The 19,670-nt window shown below is 39.2% G+C and overlaps 1 non-coding gene and 1 pseudogene across 1 annotated transcript; one reads left to right on the forward strand and one right to left on the reverse strand.

Moving 5' to 3' along the window:
- The window catches only part of LOC132253095 (uncharacterized), a 50,680-nt pseudogene that overhangs the window by 11,854 nt on the left and 19,156 nt on the right, over positions 1-19,670 (reverse strand).
- LOC132253297 (small nucleolar RNA R71) lies at positions 16,301-16,408 on the forward strand. Its single transcript, XR_009465172.1, has one exon. It is a non-coding gene; the product is annotated as a small nucleolar RNA R71 (small nucleolar RNA).

Genomic DNA, 19,670 nt, shown 5'->3' on the forward strand with positions numbered 1-19,670 from the left:
CCAACTTGATTTGTAAGTATTGCCATACGAAGCATTGCTATTGGGCTTGAATTGTCCAATGACATTTGCTTGTTCTCCAAACATTTCTCTAGCAACTGGAATTGTAGGGCACTCCTCCACCAAGTGTTCATAAGATTGACAAATCGAACATGTCTTTACTTGCACTGGTGTTTCAACAACAGCTTGCACTTCATGCATCTTTTTCAGTTCTAGCTCCTCCACTCTTCTTGTCATAGCTGCAAATTTTGCTTTCATATCAACATCTTCATTCAAGGTGTACATCCCAGCCTTAGCATGAAGAGCATTTGGTTGAGGCTTCATCTTTCCCACTTCTCCTCTATGCGGTTCATCCCATCCCCTTGAGACTTCGGCTACATAACTCAAGAAATCCATAGCTTCCTCAAGATTCTTACTCATGAAATCCCCTCCACGCATTGTTTCGAGGAGTTGCTTCATTGAGGAAGACATCCCATCATAGAAATAACTCACCAACAGCCACATATCAAAGCCATGGTGAGGACAAGCATTAATGGCTTCCATGTATCTTTTCCAACACTCATAGAATTTCTCATTCTCTTTAGCTGAGAAGTTTGAAATTTGTCTTTTCAAGCCATTTGTTCTGTGAGTAGGAAAAAACTTCTTGAGGAATTCAGCTTGTAAATCAGTCCAAGTACGGATACTCCTTGGCCTTAAAGAATTAAGCCAAATCTTGGCCTTATCCTTTAAAGTAAAAAGAAATAATTTAAGCCTCATCAGGTCGATAGAAGCTCCTCCCTCTCGGAATGTATTACAAACATCTTCAAATTCCTTGATATGGGCATAGGGATTCTCACTTTCCATTCCATGGAAAGTTGGTAGAAGTGGCACAATATGGGGTCTGATCACTAGCTGCTCTGTAGGGGGCACTATACATGATGGTGCACTCATACGAGGTGGATGCATGCGATCCCTCATTGATCTAAATTCATTGGGATTGTCCTGATGACCATGGTGACTATGCTGATCCTCAGGTGTAGTTTCCATGATGTTTAAGCTCAATTCCAACTCCTTGTTATGAGGTGTTTCAAGTTTAACAAGCCTTCCTCCACTATCTCGTATCCACTTTGTCATACAGAACTAGTATCAACTATAACAAAAAAAAAACGAAAACAGAGGAAAACAAAAAAAAAAAACAAAACTACCAAAAAGAGTTCGCTTAACTAAAACTAAATTAAAAGCTATGCTAGAATATAAACGAGTAAAAGAAACAACTAAAAGAGTTAGTAAAATGACAGAAAACTCACCAAACTTGTGATAAAAACCACAAGTATACTGAAATAATATCACTATGAAGTTGGCACCTTCCCCGGCAACGGCGCCATTTGATTCGTTCCCAATTGGTGTGTCAGTTGATTCATGTCCAGCTGGTGCTCTTTGATTGAAGGAGTAATCAATAAAATTTATAACCTATATCACCATGCATTAGGATAGCTTTAGCTAATATAGCATAGTGGCTCTAGGATCGTTCTCTGGGAAGGGTTTTCAACTCACAATTGATACCAATTCAGAGTTAAATTGGTGCTTTTTCATTTCAAGGTTAGCTTAAGAAATAAAACACAAACTTTGGTTAAACGAAGTTTTTTATTCAAGCTAACTAAAAAAAAAGTAATGGAAATTACTTATGAACAAAAACATTCCTTAGAGGTTTGGGTTCACAGGGGAGGTTCCTTATGCAAAAACAGAGCTTCGGTTATTTGGTTCATTTTCTCGCATTAGAGAATTAACATATAGTCAATTCTCTAATCGGTGTTGTACAGATGTATCCTTTAAATGGATTTCAGCTCTAATTCCCTCTCATTAATGCAACTTGGAATGGCTCGTGCCTTTCACCTAGCATTTGCCATTCAAGGTGATCTTTTAACTTTGGACTTTCCTTCTCAAGCTCGCAAGAGATAACTAATGGATGTCTCCTTGGAGTCCAAAAGCTTACCAAGTGTTGGCAATTCTAGAAAATCCTACCTTCAAATCACTTCCCAAAAGCTCGCAAGAGGTAAACTAGTGCATCTCCATGGACGGAGATCACTTGCCTTACCATGTGTTGGCTCAAGTGAATTGAAGGTGTTTTAAGTTAACTAAAAACATAGAATTCATTAAAGGAACACACTTTCTCTTCATTAATGGCTAAAACCACAAAGCTATAAATTCTTGCACTTGGAACCTTTCCCGGCAACCTTAGCTCCAAGGAACTAAAAGTCTAGCCACTCATTCTCTGAGGAAACTTCCTCAGAGCTTGTTTGGATAGAAAGAAAACTAAAGAGAAAACAAAAATATGAAGGAAAAACAGATCAAGTGCTTTGTAAAATATATTTCTTGCAAAATTGTACAAAGGATGCGTCTGAGAGCAAGCTCCCCACTCTCCCATTTTTCAGAAAATTACAAACTATCTCTATCAGAGGTTATTCACCCTTTGTTCTTACTTAAAGACTAAGGAATCCTATGATAGGTGGGTTACAAGGAGAGTTTGGGGATTTAGACATCAAATATCTAAAGCAAAATATCTCAAAAAGTCGGTCGGAAATATCAGGAAGCTTCAGGAGAGATTCCGTTGCACTGTGCAAAATGAAGACTTGGTCGTTAGTATTATCAGAGTTTGCTTTTTGATTGTGGGCAGAAATGGATCCGGCGAATCGCAAGTGTCTAACGAGCCAAGCTCTTCGGGTAATCTGAATTGTCGGCTGCGGATGCTCTCCGGGTAAGTGCTATCAGAAGATCCAGACATGTCTGACCGGGAAAGTTGAAACGTCCTCCTCTCCCATCCGGTGTCAAGCGCCGGATGTGAGACATCCGGAGAAGGTGGAATGTCGGCCGGACATAATTCCTCCCCAGGTGGAATAAGCTATGCCGCGCGTCACAAGGGGAACCGTCTGCGTGTGCAAGGTGTAGAGACCCTTCTCCCTGATGACATGGAGCGTGCATCGCTATCCGGAGCAACTCCGTCTGGATTCCCCAAGAGGACACGCGGCGCGCTCCCCTATCCGGACTCCCTCAGGGAGAAGCACACGGCACTCGCGAACATCACACCCCGGATGATAGCATATCTTATCCGGATATGTTGTCCGGATCATTGACTAAAGTGAGCAAGCTTTGCTACGTCATTCCGATAGCCTTCCACAGCCCACCGATGGTGTGTCCGGACGCCTTGTCCGAACATCTTTTGCCATGGATTCCAAAGAACTCTCCTCAATCTCGAATTGCTTTGGTGATCAAAAAGCTATCAAAACACCAAAACTTAACACAATTTGATTAGAATTGATTGCAAGGGTCCTTAATATGTTAATTGGGTTAAAAGGTGATAACTACTACTCAAAAGTGTTTAAAAGAGTTAATTACAAGCTATCAAATAACACTTTTTAAGTAGTAATCAGGTATGCGTTGAGATTTTCTGCTGGAGCATGTGGACTATTTTAATCTTCAGGTATAGCTTCCATGACTTCCACTTCCAATTCCAACTCTGTTTCGTGAGGATTTTTTATTTTCACAAGTCTTCCCTCACTGTCTCATATCCAATATGGTATACACAACTAGCAATATCTGAAAAAAGAAAAAAAACACAAGAAAAACAATTCTAGAAAGAAAGAAAATTACGGTTAAATAAAAACTAATTTAAAAGATAAACTAAAAAACAGAGATAAATAAAAAGAAATAAAATAAAAAGTTAGTAAAAGAAAAGAAAAATTACCAAACTTGTGATGAAGATCACAAGTATCCTAAAAAGATCATATCACTGTGAAGTGGCACCATCCCCGACAATGGCGCCATTTGATTCATCCCCAATTGGTGTTCTCTGATTCAGTCCTCAAACGGGAGTTATCAACAAAATTTATAAGCCTATTTCACCATATACTAGGGTAGCATAGCTAGCATAGCATAGTGGTTCTAGGATCGTTCACTAGGATGGGTTTTCATTTCACACCTGACATTAGTTTAAAGAATTGGATTGGTGCTTTTTCTTTTCTAAGTTAGCTTTAAAAGAAAACATAATCTTTGGTTGGAAAAGTTTGGTTTTAAGCTAACCAAAAAATAGTAATTGATTTTAATTACAAAGAAAAGGTTTCTTGGATTTTCAGGTCACTAGGTTCAGGTCCCTTATACAAAAGTGAAGATTCCGGATCTTTCCTCGCATTGGGGATTTAACCTATAGTTATCCTCCCAACCGGTGTGTTACAGTTGCTTCCCATTAATGATTTCAACGCTAAATCCCTCCCACTGATACATCTTGCAATGGCTCATACCTCTCACCTAGCATTTACCATTCAAGGTGATCCTTAACCTTGGATTACCCTTCAAAAGCTTGCAGGAGATGATTACTACTCAAAAAGTGCTATTTCATAGCTTGTAATTAACTCTTTTAAACACTTTTGAGTAGTAGTTATTGCCTTTTAACCCAATTAACATATTAAGGACCTTTGCAAGCACTTCTAATCAATTTGTGTCAAGTTTTGGTGTTTTGATAGCTTTTTAATCACCAAAGCAATATGAGATTGAGGAGAGTTACTTGGAATCCATGGAAAAGCAATGGAAAGCTCAGAAACATGAAGAACCAAAGCTTTAAAGTCCTTTGCCATAAGCAAATCCAGAGTACAAGGAGGGGAAGCAAAGAGAAATCTACCATGAGGCAATTCTTGATGACAGTCATGTCAGCCACTTTTGGAGCACTTCCTGAAGTCCAATTTATGCATGCTATATGTCATTTCGAAGCTCAGGAAGTCAACAATCCAATTCTTCAAACGGTGCGTGATTTAGAGTTGAAATGAAGGAGTTACAGCCATTGGAAGCCAATCACTCCAAGTTGAAGGAAGAATTTTACACGGCTGCGAAATCACCCTTTTGTTGCGAAATGATTTCGTAGCCATTTTGCACAGTGTTGTGGAATTCCCCCTAAAGTTTCCCGATAGTTGCGACATGTTGGAAGCCGAACACCGCAAGCTGAAGGCCAACTTCGCAGCGTTGCGAAATCAGCCTTTTGCTGCGAAGTGATTTCGCAGCCCTTTTTACGCGTCTGCGAAATTTCGCAGACCTCGTTTTCACCTGCGAATTGGTCCTTAGTGCTTCCCGATATTTGCGACCGACACATGGAAATATTTTTCTTCAGATTTTTGTTGTCTAAATCCCAAAATTCTCCTTGTAAGCCACCAATTATAGGATTCCTTAGCTTTTAAGTTAGGAAAAAGAGTAAATATCCATGTAATAGTTGTTATTGTAATTTTTCATATAAATAGCTCTCGGGAGCCTGTTCTCAAGAGAGACGACCCTTTTGTAAAAGTTTGAAAGAAAGTAAAATACAGAGCTTTGCTCTGCCTTACCTTCTCACTTTGATTGTATTTTTCATTTACTAGTTATGAATTCTCTGAGGAAGTTTCCCCAAAGCATGAGTAACTAAACCTTTAGTTCCTTGGAGCTAAGGTTGCCGGGAAAGGTTCCAAGTGCATGAATATATAGCTTTGTGGTTTCAGCCAAGAATGAAGAGAAAGTGTGATCCTTTAGTGATTTCTATGTTTTCAGTTAACTTAAAACACCTTGGAGTCACCTGGGCCAACACTTGGTAAGGCAAGTGATCTCCGTCCATGGAGATGCACTAGTTTACCCCTTGCGAGCCTCTTGGAGGTGACTTGAAGGTAGGATTTTCTAGAATTGCCAACACTTGGTAAGCTTTTGGATTCCAAGGAGACATCCATTAGTTATCTCTTGCGAGCTTGAGAAGGGAAGTCCAAGGTTAAAGATCACCTTGAATGGTAAAGGCTTAGTGAGAGGCACAAACCATTGCAAGTTGTATCAGTGAGAGGGAATTAGAGCTGAAATCCAATTAAGGGATGCATCTTTACATCACCGATTAGAGAATTGACTATATGTTAATTCTCTAATGCGAGGAAATGAACCATCTGACCGAAGCTATGTTTTTGCATGAGGAACCTCCCCTGTGAACCTAACTCTCCAAGGAATGTTTGTCTTCATAAGTAATTTCTATTACTTGCTGTGCCATTAGTTTGAATCTAAAACCTTTTACCAACCAAAGTTTGTGTTTTATTTCTTAAGCTAACCTTGAAATGAAAAAGCACCAATTCACTTTGAATTGGTATCATTTGTAATTTGAAAACCCTTCCCAGTGAACGATCCTAGAACCACTATGCTATAGTAGCTTTTTCTTTGCTACCCTAGTTCATGGTGTAATAGGTTATAAATTTTGTTGATTACTCCCTCAATCAAGGAGCACCAGCTGGACACGAATCAGCTGAGACACCAATTGGGCACGAATCAGGAGATAACTAATGGATGTCTCCAGGGAGTCCAAAAGCTTACCAAGTGTTGGCTATTCTAAGTAATCCTACCTTTAAACCACTTACCAGAGGCTCACAAGAGATAACTAATGGATCTCTATGGATTGAGTCCGAAAAGCTTACCAAGTGTTGGCCTAAGTGATTATAAGGGATTTTAAGTTAACTAAAAATATAAACTGAAACAAGGAAAACTCCAACTTTTGTAGTCGGGTCCCTTACCTAGCTCCCTTCCGTCCAAGAGACAAAAATTCTAGCCACTCATTCTCTGAGAAAACATCTTTAGAGGTTGTTTGGCTAGAAAGAAAAATACAATCAAATGGAGTAGGTAAGGCAGAGCAACGCTCTGTATATTTCTTACTAAAACATGTACAAGTGATCCCCTCTCGAATGTCTTCTGAGATTCGGAGATATGAGATATATTACAAGGAGATATCTTAAGATATATATATAGAGATATTTTCAACCTCTTTATTAGATATCCTAAATATCTTAAAAGATCTTCAACTAATTACAAGGAGAGGGTAGATAATTACACCAAATATCTTAAGGTAAAAATCTAACGGAGTCGATGTAAAATATCTAAATATTACATTTTCGCATAAGAGAAAGGTGATGCAAAATTTTTTGCATCGGAGAATGGCAGTGCGAAAATTTTCGCATTAGAGAAAGTGAGTGCGAAAATTTTCGCATCGGGGAAAGTCAGTGCTGAAATTTTCGCATCAAGAAAAGGTGATGCGAAATTCCTTTTCAGCTTGGCGTAGCTACCTTCAAATGGCCATAACTTCTTCATTTCAGCTCCAATTTGCACACTGTTTGAAGCATTGGACTCCTGACTTCTCAAGATTCAAAATGATATATAGTATGTGGATAATGGACTTCAGGAAATTCTCTAAATTAGCCTTGAAACTGCTACCCTTTGAATTTCGCATAGCATGTGAAGATTTCGCATCACCATGCGAAATTGTTTCATGATGGATTTCTTTCTCTGATCATCTTCATTGCATCTCTTGATTGTCTTGGAATCTCATTCCTAAGGATTGCACAAAGTTCTCCCTCATTCTTGGCTTGCTTCAATGGTAAAAAAAGCTACCAAAAACACCAAAACTAGCCAAAAATTGATTAAAAACATTTGCAAGGGTCCTTAATGTGCCAATTGAGTTAAAAGGCATTAATTACTACTCAAAAGTGTTTAAAAGAGTTTATAACAAGCTATAAAAGAGCACTTTTTGAGTAGTAATCAAGTAGCTTCCTCAAATGGAGCTGTAGGCTCTGATGGACCAGGCATATCATACTCAGGTGGTGGCGGAATACCCAAATGCTGCTGTATCTGACTAAGGATGGCAGTATGCTGGGTTTACATGGGAATAAGCTGATCTTGACGTGCACGTATGACTATCATCTGCTGGGCGAGAACACTTTGAGTAGTGCTCAATGTCTACAATGTATGACATAGGCCTCTGAACTCTGAACTGGATATGGTGATAGAGGACTCAGATGGAGGAGGTGCTGATGTAGCTGGTACAACTAGTGGAGCTTCAGGAGTGGTAGGCGGAGCAGAAAATGTAGCCTCAGGCGTGGGCACTGTATAAGGTGCTGTAGGGGCAAGTGGTATGATATCTGTAAGTATCTCAGCTTATTGTGCCTGTGGTGGCTCTAGAGGTGCTGGCATATCTGGGGCTCTGATTACTACCCAAAAAGTGCCATTTTGCGCCTTTAATTCATTATGTTTTAAGCACTTTTGTGTAGTAGTTCTCCATCTTTATCCCAATTAGCATGTTAAGGACCTAGCAATGACTTCTAATCATATTTGTGGCTAGTTTTATTGTTTTGACAGCTTTTTGGATCATTAAGACAAGCCAAGCAAAGGAGAGAAGCAAAGAGAAGCAAAGAGAAAGTGAAGAAAACAGATGACAGCAGCTTCACTCTTCCTTCGCACTTTTGGAGCACTTCCCGAAGTCCATTTTCTACATGCTATATACCATTTCAAAGCTCAGGAAGTCAAAAATCCAATTCTTCAAACCATGTATGATTTGGAGCTGAAATGAGGAAGATATGGACTTTGGAAGACAACTGCTCCAGGGTTGTGCGAAATTCGCACAACACCTTGAAATTCGCACAACACCTTCAGCTTGTGCGAAGCTTGCACAACACCTTCCAAATTCGCACAGCCTATGCGTGGTGCGAATTTTCCTCTGTTCCGCCGACTCCACTTTAGATCTTTTCTTTTAGATATTTTTGTATAAATTTCCATTCTTCTCCTTGTAATCCACCAATCATAAGATTTCTTAGCTAGGAAGGTTGGAAAAACTTCTCTATATATATTCTCGGGCATCCATTGTAAAATATATACAGAGACGGATGGAGATATAAATATATAAATATATAGACTATACAAAGCCTTGCTCTGTTTTTCTCTCTTCTCCTGTTCTTCCCCATTTCTATTTTCTTAGTAGCCAAACAGCCTCTGAGGGCTTTTCCTCAGAGGATGATTGGCTAAAACTTTTAGTTTCTCAAAGTATGGATGTTATGTGATGACTTGGATGCAATCCCATGGAAATTTCTCACACCTGGAAGGTAAGGTAGTCGTTTTACATTAAAAGTTCATTAATGCAAAGTTTGGTTTTTATTTCCTTTGGACAACTTCAAACGGCCAATACTTGATAAGCTTTTGGATTTCTATCCATTAGTTATCTCCTACGAGCTATTGGAAGGTGAGGTTTTCAATTCCAAGTTTTGCATTAATCCGTTAGAACCAATTTCAATGGCCATTGAAAGGTGAGTTTATCACCTAGAATGACTTTGAGTTGCCAATATTTGGTAAGCTTTTGGCTTTAGACCATTAGTTATCTCTTACGATCCATTCAAAGGAAGTCTAAGGTGAATAACCATTGATGAAATTCACTACCATATGTTTTGCCATTTTAAAGGATTAAAACTTGATTTGCTAAATCCATACCGGTTCGGGAAGCAAGCATCACCATAGTTGCAACCCCAACGCGAGGAGCCTATCCTGAGATTTCCAATTTGCATAAGAGCCAGAGCATAGCTATCCTATCTTTGAGAAACTTGTTTTTACACCCTTTCATTTTAGTCTTTAATGTTAGCTTAGATTAGTTTAAATCTTTCTAAAACATTTACATCTTCTTTCAAAGCTAACATCCATAAGAAAATCACCTATTTTCCTAATTTGAATATCACTTATGTTTGCGAAAACCCTTCCCAGTGAACGACCCTAGAACCACTATGCTATAGTAGCTTAGCTACTTTAGTAATAGTATTTAAGGTATAAATTTTGTTGATACGCCTTTAAAGCTAAGCTACCATGAGTCGCATCAGGCTCCTAGAGGTGCTACATGGGCCGTCAAATGATTCCATTTGTCGAGAGTGAATAACTCTCGACAAATGTGGCGACACTCAAGCTGAGGCTCAGAATGATAGCCCAAATGCTCTAATATTTGACAGAGCAGCCTAGGAAAAAGTAATGGAATGGCATCTACTCTCTAGAGCTTCTTCCTATGGATCTTTTCTTCAAAGTAGAGAAGAGAGGTCATAATCAAATGATGAGGGCCAAAGTAGAAACCCTCTGATATCCGGAATAAAGCCTCCAATATAGCTCCTCTCCTCTGCACCATATGTTGAAATGGAAATATGTTGGAGTGCAGCACAACATCCAGAAGAAGCATTCCAGGTGGAAGCTCCTTCCTAAGAAGAAATGAGCGTGTAGAGGTCCCCCTGGACAATATATGGACCATGTCTCTCTAAGAAAAATGGGACCACTCTCTGAAATCTGCTAGACTCACAGGCTCATATGGAATGTGCAAGGCCTCTGCAATGTGTTTGGCTCCAAAGATATCATGGCGTCCATCAATAGTGAAGTGGATGACAGTAGGATCCCGAACGCGACGTGTAGTCATAGACTAATAAAAGTCTAGTGCTACTCTGGGATAGAAGAAGTCCCTATGAGTCATTAGGTGCTCCAAATGGTATCTTTGCAGTAGGTGGAATGAATCTCTGAGCTCCGGCTGCTATCTGAAAGTCTCCATATCAAAGCATAGCTCGGAATGGAATGGCCTAGCTCGACAATCCAAATTTCCCTTTATAGGTGGCTGTGTAACCATAGGTTGCCTGATAATCACTTCTGGAGCCATCCCAGAAGGAATCTGACACTCTGTAGTAGGCGGCTGAGGCTGTGGAGCTGCAGATGACTCTCCTGGGCCTGAAACTCTGGATTTCTTCATAGGAGGGCGACGAATTGATTTCTTGGGGTGCGAAGTGCTTGCCCCATGTGTAGTGGGTGGTCTGCTCGTCTCGTACCTACGTTGAGGAAGGTTAGATGGCACTCCACCCTCAGAAAATGGAATGGCAGAGGCCTGTGGTGCCTCAGATGTCAAATCCCACGCAGGTGAAGCTCTTGGTTTGGGGTTGCGAGTTGATGGAGACGCGGCTTGGGCTCCTCTTGTCTTAGCCATGGCTGAAATGGAGAGGCTTGTGTTCCACAAGGTACACAAAGGTGCGCATAGTGGTTCTTCTTCAGATGCACGACCTCTAGGCTTCCAACTTTGGAATTTGAGGGGCTTCACAACTTATAGGGTTTTTTCGCAACTTGGAGTGGCTGTGCGAAATGAAAATGAAAAAAAAATCAGAGGTTTAAATAGGAATTTAAACGACGGTTGGTATTTTCACAAGTTGGCTAGAATTCGCAAGTTGGTTCACAAGTTGCCCCATTCTGCAACTTGATTTGCAGGCTGCGAAAATGGATTTTAAAGTTGCGAAATGGCACACGTGTGCCTGGAGGTGCTTTCACAGGCTGCGAAAATTTTTGCAAGTTGAATAGTGGACTTACAAATTTAAGCTTTGAGGATTTCACAAGTTGGCCCCCATTTTTGCAAGTTGAAATATTGCTCTGTTTTTCAGGCTTTTTCTCCTTCTTTGGTTCTTTAAGGCTTTCCTCCAATTCCTTTGAAGTTCCTCCTAATTTTGATCATCCAAAAAGTCTAAGTTAGATCAAAATAAAATAAATTAAAACTAGAATTAAAATTAAAACAAATAATAAAGCTTGTAAATAAAAAATTGAAACAAAAAACATGGACTTTGGTTAGTCTTCAGAAAGACTAAGTCCATCTACTCCTTTTTGGTTAAGATTGTTATGGCTCAAAGAGACTGACTTCCTCATTGTCTTGATTGAAAGGCTCCATGAATGGCTTAAGACGGTGGCCATTGACTTTGAAAGTGTCTGTGATGTTGGAATTAAGTAGTTCCACTAATCCATTGGAATGCACTTGGTGAATAATGAAAGGGTCTATCCACCTTGATTTTAGCTTTCCTAGAAAGATGTGGAGCCTAGAGTCATAAAGTAAGACTCTTTGTCCCTTTTGAAATTCTTTGTTGGAGATTAACTGATCATGCCACCTTGTCATCCTCTGTTTTGCAACTTTGGAATTGATGTAGGCATCATTTCTCAATTCCTCCATCTCATTAAGGTCTAAGCACCTCTTCATCCTAGCTCTGTTCAAGTCCATGTTTACCTTCTTAATTGCCCACCAAGACTTGTGTTCAACTTCCATAAGGAGATGACATGCTTTGCCATAGACTAGGCGATAGGGAGACATGCCAAGAATAGTCTTGTAAGTTGTTCTGTATGCCCATAATGAATCATGGAGCTTAACAGACCAATCTCTTCTGCTCGTGTTCAACACCTTCATCAATATATTCTTGATTTCCCTGTTTGCTAACTCAACTTGCCCAGAAGTCTGAGGGTGGTAAGGTGTAGCTACCTTGTGCTTCACCCCATACTTGGCTAAGAGAGTTTCAAAAGGCTTGTTGCAAAAATGAGTACCTCCATCACTGATTATGGGCCTAGGCACCCCAAATCTTGAGAAGATGTTCTCTTTGAGAAACTTGAGAACAACTTTGCGGTCATTGTGTTTACACGAGATTGCCTCAACCCATTTAGAAACATAGTCTACCCTCACCAAAATGTAAGAGTTACCAAAAGAGATAAGGAAAGGTCCCATGAAGTCAATGCCCCAAACATCGAAAAGATCAATTATTAAAATGGGGTTCATAGGCATTTGGTTCCTACATGTTAACTTCCCAAGCCTTTGGGATCTATCACAGCTCCTGCACATGGTGTGAGCATCTTTGAAAAGTGATGGCCAACTGAAACCTAATTGCAACACCTTCATGGTTGTTTTCTAAGAGGCAAAGTGGTCTTCACATGCGCTTTCATGGCAATGACTGAGGATCCCCTGTTGCTCTTGTTCAGGGACACACTTCCTTATTATTTGATCTGTACAACGCTTGAAAAGAAAAGGTTCTTCCCAATAGTAGACATGAATTTTTTCAAAGAAGTGCTTCCTATCTTGTGCTTTCCACTCACTTGGAACTTCATCAGTAACTAGATAGTTAACAATATGAGCATACTAAGGAGCATTTTCTAACAACATGAGTGACTCCTTCGGAAAATCATCATTAATAGGTAAACCATGGGAATTGTGCAATATAGCCAACCTTGAAAGGTGGTCAGCTACCACATTCTCCACTCCTTTCTTGTCTTTGATTTGGAGATTGAACTCTTGTAGTAAGAGAATCCATCTAATCAGCCTTGCTTTTGCATCTTGCCTTGTCAATAAGTACTTTAAAGTTGAGTGGTCAATGAAAACCACAATGAAAGACCCTACCAGATAAGCACGAAATTTGTCCAAGGCAAAAACTACAACCAACAATTCTTTCTCTGTGGTTGTGTAGTTTTTTTGTGCTTTGTTCAATGTTTTGCTTACATAGAAGATCACATAGGGCTTTCCATATTCTCTTTGACCAAGAACAACTCCTATAGCAAAGTCACTGGCATCACACATCACTTCAAAAGGTAGTTGCCAGTTAGGAGCCCCCACTATTGGAGCGGTTGTCAAGAACTGCTTCAGTTGCTCAAAACTCTTTTGACATCTCTCATCCCATACAAATTTAGTATCCTTCACCAATAGTTCACAAAGAGGCTTTGAAAGTTAAGAGAAATCTTTAATAAACCTCCTATAGAACCCAGCATGGCCAAGGAATTGCCTCACTCCTTTTACAATTGTTGGGGATGGCAATTTGACAATAAGTTCCACCTTTGCTTTATCAACTTCAACGCCTTTCTTGGAGATGATGTGGCCAAGGACAATTCCTTGATGTACCATAAAATGGCATTTATCTCAGTTAAGCACTAAGTCCTTTTCAATGCATCGGTTCAGAATAGCTTCCAAGTTGACTAAGCATTCCTCAAATGTGCTTCCATATATGGTGATATCATCCATAAAAACTTCCATAATATGCTCCACCATATCACTGAAAATGCTTAACATACATCGTTGGAATGTTGCAGGTGCATTGCATTAACCAAAAGGCATTTTTCTGTAGGCATATGTTCTAAATGGACATGTGAATGTGGTCTTCTCTTGGTCTTCAACATCAATTTCTATTTGAAAATACCCGGAGTAGCCCTCTAAGAAACAATAGAAAGGATGACCTGAGACTCTCTCCAATACTTGATCAATAAATGGCAATGGAAAATTATCTTTCCTTGTCACAACATTCAATTTTCTATAATCAATACACACCCTCCAACCTGAAGTGAGGCGTGTAGCAACTTCTTTTCCCTTATCATTTTGCACCACTGTGATCCCTAATTTCTTTGGCACTTCTTGAGTAGGACTCACCCATGGGCTATCTGATATGGGGTAGATAATACCGGCCTGAAGTAGCTTAAGAACTTCAGCTCGCACCACCTCTTGCATATGAGGATTCAATCTTCTTTGAGGTTGACAAATTGGCTTAGCTTCTTATTCCATGTATATATGATGTGTACAGACTAAAGGGCTGATACCTTTTAAGTCAGATATTTGCCATCTTATTGCTTTCTTACATCTCCTGAGAACTTTAAGTAAACACTCCTCCTGAGGATTGTAAGAGATGAAGATATAACAACAGGGCACTTCTTATTTTCCTCTAGGTATGCATACTTCAACTCCGTGGGCAGTGGCTTTAGATTAAGCTTTGGGGCCTCCTCTTTAACAGCTTCTTGTATCTCCTCCTCATTGAACAAAGGTAGAATTTCTTCTATCCTCTTCCAACCTGGTAGAGTAGCAAGCAAATCTGAGGGTTCAGGCAACCCTTCATCAAGATCCCTAAGACTTTCATTCAACTTTTCTTGTAATGATGCACACCTCTTCTGGACCTTCTTCTTCTTCCGGATTGATTGGCTTCTTGGACATATAGAAGATATTGAGCTCCAATGTCATGTTGCCAAACGTGAGTTGCATAAGTCCATTCCCACAATTGATGATTGCATTTGATGTAACTAGGAATGGTCTTCCAAGTATGATAGGAACATAATTAGTTTCCTTGACAATTGGGTTTGTATCAAGAACAACAAAATCCACTGGATAGTAGAAATTGTCAACTTGAACTAAGACATCTTCAATCATCCCTCTTGGAATCTTCACTGATCTATCTGCTAGAGATAGAGTGATTGATGTTGGCTTCAATTCACCAAGTCCCAATTGCTTGTAGACAGAGTATGGTAGTAAATTCATGCTTGCCCCCAAGTCCAACAAAGCTTTCTCTACTAACTCCCCTTCAATCATCACTGAGATGGTAGGACAGCCCGGATCTTTGTACTTCACTGGAGACTTGCACTGTATGATGGTACTTACTTGCTCAGTCAAGAAAGCTTTCTTATTCACATTCAACCCTCTTTTGATAGTGCACAAGTCCTTCAAGAATTTTGCATAAGTCGACACTTGTTTGATCATGTCTAGCAATGGGATGTTGACCTTCACTTGCCTCAATACTTCAAGAATTTCTGATGCATTGCCGATTCCCTTTTTCCCATGCAAAGCTTGAGGAAAAGGTGGAGGCATGTGTTTCTTCATCACATCTCCATTCATAATTATCTTCTCCGAATCTTCATTCACTATTAAATCATGGTCTTCTTTCCTTCCACTGCTCCATTTCTTCTTTTCTTTGATTTCCTCCCTCATCTCTGTCTCTTTTTCACTCTCTGTTTCATCATGTGGCTTGGGTGTTGGCAGCTCAACCTCTTTACCACTCCTGAGAGTGATCATGGCTTTGACATCCCTCACCTGTGAAGATTCTCCCTCATGAGCTTCCACTTCATGGATACCCTTGGGGTTTTGGTGAGGTTGAGAAGGAAACATTCCCTTCTCTTGCACTGTGTTAAGGTTAGTGAGCCTTGAGATTGAGTATTGGAGATTATCTATCTTCTGAGATAGAACATTTTGCATTCCATCCATCATTTTATTCAATGTATTCTCTACACTGTCAATTCTTTGACTGAGTTGAGCATTGATGGATTTCCGGTCTCCAACAAAATCTCCCACGACCTTGCTTAGATTCACTATTGCTTGCTCAAGATTTGAAGCTTGTTGAGATGCTTGGCCTAGTTACATGTACTGAAGTGCTCTTGGTTTCCAGTAGAAATTTGGATGGTTCCTCTAATTTGAATTGTAGGTATTTCCATATGAAGCATTGTTATTGGGCTTGAATTGTCCAATGACATTCGCTTGATCTCCAAACATTTCTCTAACAATTGGAATTATAGGACACTCCTCCACCAAGTGCTCATAAGATTGAAAAATGGAACAAGGCATAACTTGCATTGGTGTTTCAAAAATGGCTTGCACTTCACACATCTTTTTAAGCTCTAGCTCCTCTAATCTTCTTGTCATAGCTGCAACTTTTGCTTTCATGTCAATATCTTCGTTCAAGGTATACATCCCAGCCTTAGCATTAAGAGCATTTGGTTGAGACTTCATTTTTCCCACTTCTCCCTTGTTTGGTTCATCCCATCCTCTTGAAACTTCAGCAACATAATTCAAGAAATCCATGGATTCCTTCGGATTCTTACTCATGAAATCTTCTCCACACATAGTCTCTAGGAGTTGCTTCATTGAGGAAGACATACCGTCATAAAAGTAGCTCACCAATAGCCATGGTGAGGACAAACATTGATAGCTTCCATGTATCTCTCCCAACACTCATAGAATTTCTCATTCTCCTTAGTTGAGAAGTTTGAAATTTGCCTTTTCAAGCCATTGGTCCTATGAGTAGGGAAAAATTTCTTGAGAAATTCAGCTTGCAAATTAGTCCAAGTTCGGATACTCCTTGGCCTTATCCTTCAGGGTGAAAGGAAATAGCTTTAGCCTCATCAAGTCGATTGAAGCTCCTCCCTCTTGGAATGTATTACAAACATCTTTACATTCTTTGATATGCGTGTAGGGATTCTCACTTTCCATTCCATGGAAAGTAGGTAAAAGTGGCTCAATATGCGGTCTGATTACTAGCTGCTCTGTAGGAGGCATTATGCATGATGGTGCACTCATACGAGGTGGATGCATGCGGTTCCTCATTGATCTGAATGCATTGGGATCGTCCTGCTGACCATGGTGACTATGCTGATCTTCAGGTGTAGCTTCCATGATGTTCAAACACAATTCCAACTCTGTTTCGTGAGGTGTTTCAATTTTCACAAGTCTTCCTCCACTATCTCGTATCCAATATGGCATACACAACTAGTAACAACTGTAATAAAAATAAAGAAAACAAAAGAAAACAATACTATAAAAAAACTAAGATTAATTAAAAACTAAATTAAAAGATAGGCTAAAATATGAACAAGTAAAAGAAACAATTAAAAAGAGTTAGTAAAAGAAAAGAAAAATCACCAAAATTGTGATGAAGATCACAAGTGTTTTTTAAAAGGTTACATCATTGTAAAGTTGGCACCATCCCCGGCAATGGCGCCATTTGATTCATGCCTAGCTGGTGTATGACCTGTTGATTGGTGTTCAATCAACTGGTGTACTCTGATTTCGGTCCTCATACGAGAGCAATCAACAAAATTTATAAACCTATTTCACCATATACTAGGGTAGCATTAGCTAGCATAGCATAGTGGCTCTAGGATCGTCCACAGGGATGGGTTTTCAAATTACAACTGATATTAGTTCAAAAACTGAATTGATGCTTTTTCTTTTCAAGGTTAGTTTTAAAAGAAAACATAAATATGTTTGAAAAGGTTGGTTTTAAGTGAAACCAATAATAAAGTAACTGAAATTACTTACAAACAAAAGTGCTTCTTAGAGTTTTAGATAACTAGGCTCAGGTTCGTTATACAAAAAGGGATATTCCGATCACTTGGATCTTTTTCTCGCATTGGGGATTTAACATATAGTTATTTCCCGAACCGGTGTGGTACAAATGCTTCCCCTTAATGGGTTCAAACACTAAATCCCTGTCACTGAATGATTTTGCAATGGTTCATACCTCTCACCTAGTATTGGCCATTCAAGGTCATCCTTAACCTCAGATTACCCGTCAAAAGCTCGCAAGAGATAACTAATGGATGTCTCCTAGGAGTCCAAAAGCTTACCAAGTGTTGGCTATTCTAGATAATCCTACCTTTAAACCACCTCCCAGAGGCTCGCAAGAGATAAACTAGTGTAACTCAATGGACGGAGTCCACTTGGCTTACCAAGTGTTGGCCCAGGTGATTTTAAGGGATTTTAAGTTAACTAAAAAGATAAAAACCATTAACAGATCACACTTTCTCTTCATTAAAAACTGAAACAATGAAACTTCCACTTTTGCATTCGGAACCTTACCCAGCTTCCTTCACTCCAAGAAACAAAAAGCCTAGCCACTCATCCTCTGGGAAAACACCCTTAGAGTTTGTTTGGCTAGTGAGAAAAATACAATCAAAATGAGTAGGTAAGGCAGAGCAAAAGCTCTGTATATTTCTTACTAAAAAATATACAAGTGATCCCCCCTCGAATGTCTTCTGAGATTCTGAGATAGATATTACAAAAAGAGATATTAAGATATATAAAGAGAGATATTTTCAACCCCTTAGTTAGATATCTCAAATATCTTTAAAAGATCTTCAGCTAATTACAAGGAGATAATATATAATTTACACAAAATATCTTAAGGTAAAAATCTAACATAGTCGGTGCAAAATATATGAAGGTTACAGGTGGATTTCGCAAGTTCAAACTTAACTTGCGAAAATTTCACAAGTTGAAATTATTCATTTCGCAAGTTGGAATTGTGGTTTCGCAAGTTGTGAAATTGTCCTGCAACTAATCAGCTCTCTGTCCTGCAACGATTCCTTTCATCTTCTTATTTCGCAAGTTATGAAAATTTCGCAAGTTGGATTCCACAACTTGCGAAATTGATGGATGGTTGATTTCTTCTGTGCTTTTCTTCCTTGCATCCTCGTTTGGTTTTTGGCAAAGGGTTATGAAGCTCCAAAGCTTAGTTTCTTCAGGAATTTGAGCTTCAACTTGCTTTGCCATGAACTATACAAAGATCTCCCTCATTCTTGGATTTCTTTGGTGATAAAAAAAGCTATGAAAAACACCAAAACTTAACACAATTTGATTAAAACTGATTGCAAGGGTCCTTAACATGCCAATTGAGTTAAAAGGTAATAACTACTACTCAAAAGTATTTAAAAGAGTTAATTACAAGCTATAAAATAACACTTTTTTAGTAATAATTAGTAAGATTGTAAGTTGGTTATATATTCCTTATGGATTGGATCACTATTAATGAAAGCTGATAGCAATAGGTATTCTCAATAAAGGCACCATGATATCTCTTGGTGATTCGTGCCCAATTGGTGTCTCAGCTGATTCATGTCCAGCTGGTGCTCCTTGATTGAGGGAGTAATCAACAAAATTTATAACCTATTACACCATGTACTAGGGTAGCAAAGACAAAGCTACTATAACATAGTGGCTCTAGGATCGTTCACTGGGATGGGTTTTCACATCACAATTGATATTAATTCAAAGCTGAATTGGTGCCTTTTCATTTCAAGGCTAGCTTTAAAAGAAAACATAAAGATTGAATGAAATAAGGTTTGGTTTTAAACTAACCAAAAATAGTAACTGATTTTACTTACAAAGAAAAGTGTTTCTTGGAGTTTCAGATCACTAGGCTCAGATTCCTCATACAAAAAGGGAGTTCCGGTCACTTGTTTCTTTTCCTCGCATTAGAGAATTAACATATAGTTAATTCTCTAACCGGTGTTGTACAGATGCTTCCCATTAATGGGTTCAAACACTAAATCCCTCTCACTGATGCATCTTGCAATGGCTCGTGCCTCTCACCTAGCATTTGCCATTCAAGGTGATCTTTAACCTTGGATTACCCGTCAAAAGCTCGCAAGAGATAACTAATGGATGTCTCCTTGGAGTCCAAAAGCTTACCAAGTGTTGGCTATTATAGAAAATCCTACCTTTAAACCACCTACCAAAAGCTCGCAAGAGATAAACTAGTGCATCTCCATGG

Source organism: Vitis vinifera, chromosome 18, assembly GCF_030704535.1.
Source record: "Vitis vinifera cultivar Pinot Noir 40024 chromosome 18, ASM3070453v1".
NCBI classification, from domain to species: domain Eukaryota; kingdom Viridiplantae; phylum Streptophyta; class Magnoliopsida; order Vitales; family Vitaceae; genus Vitis; species Vitis vinifera.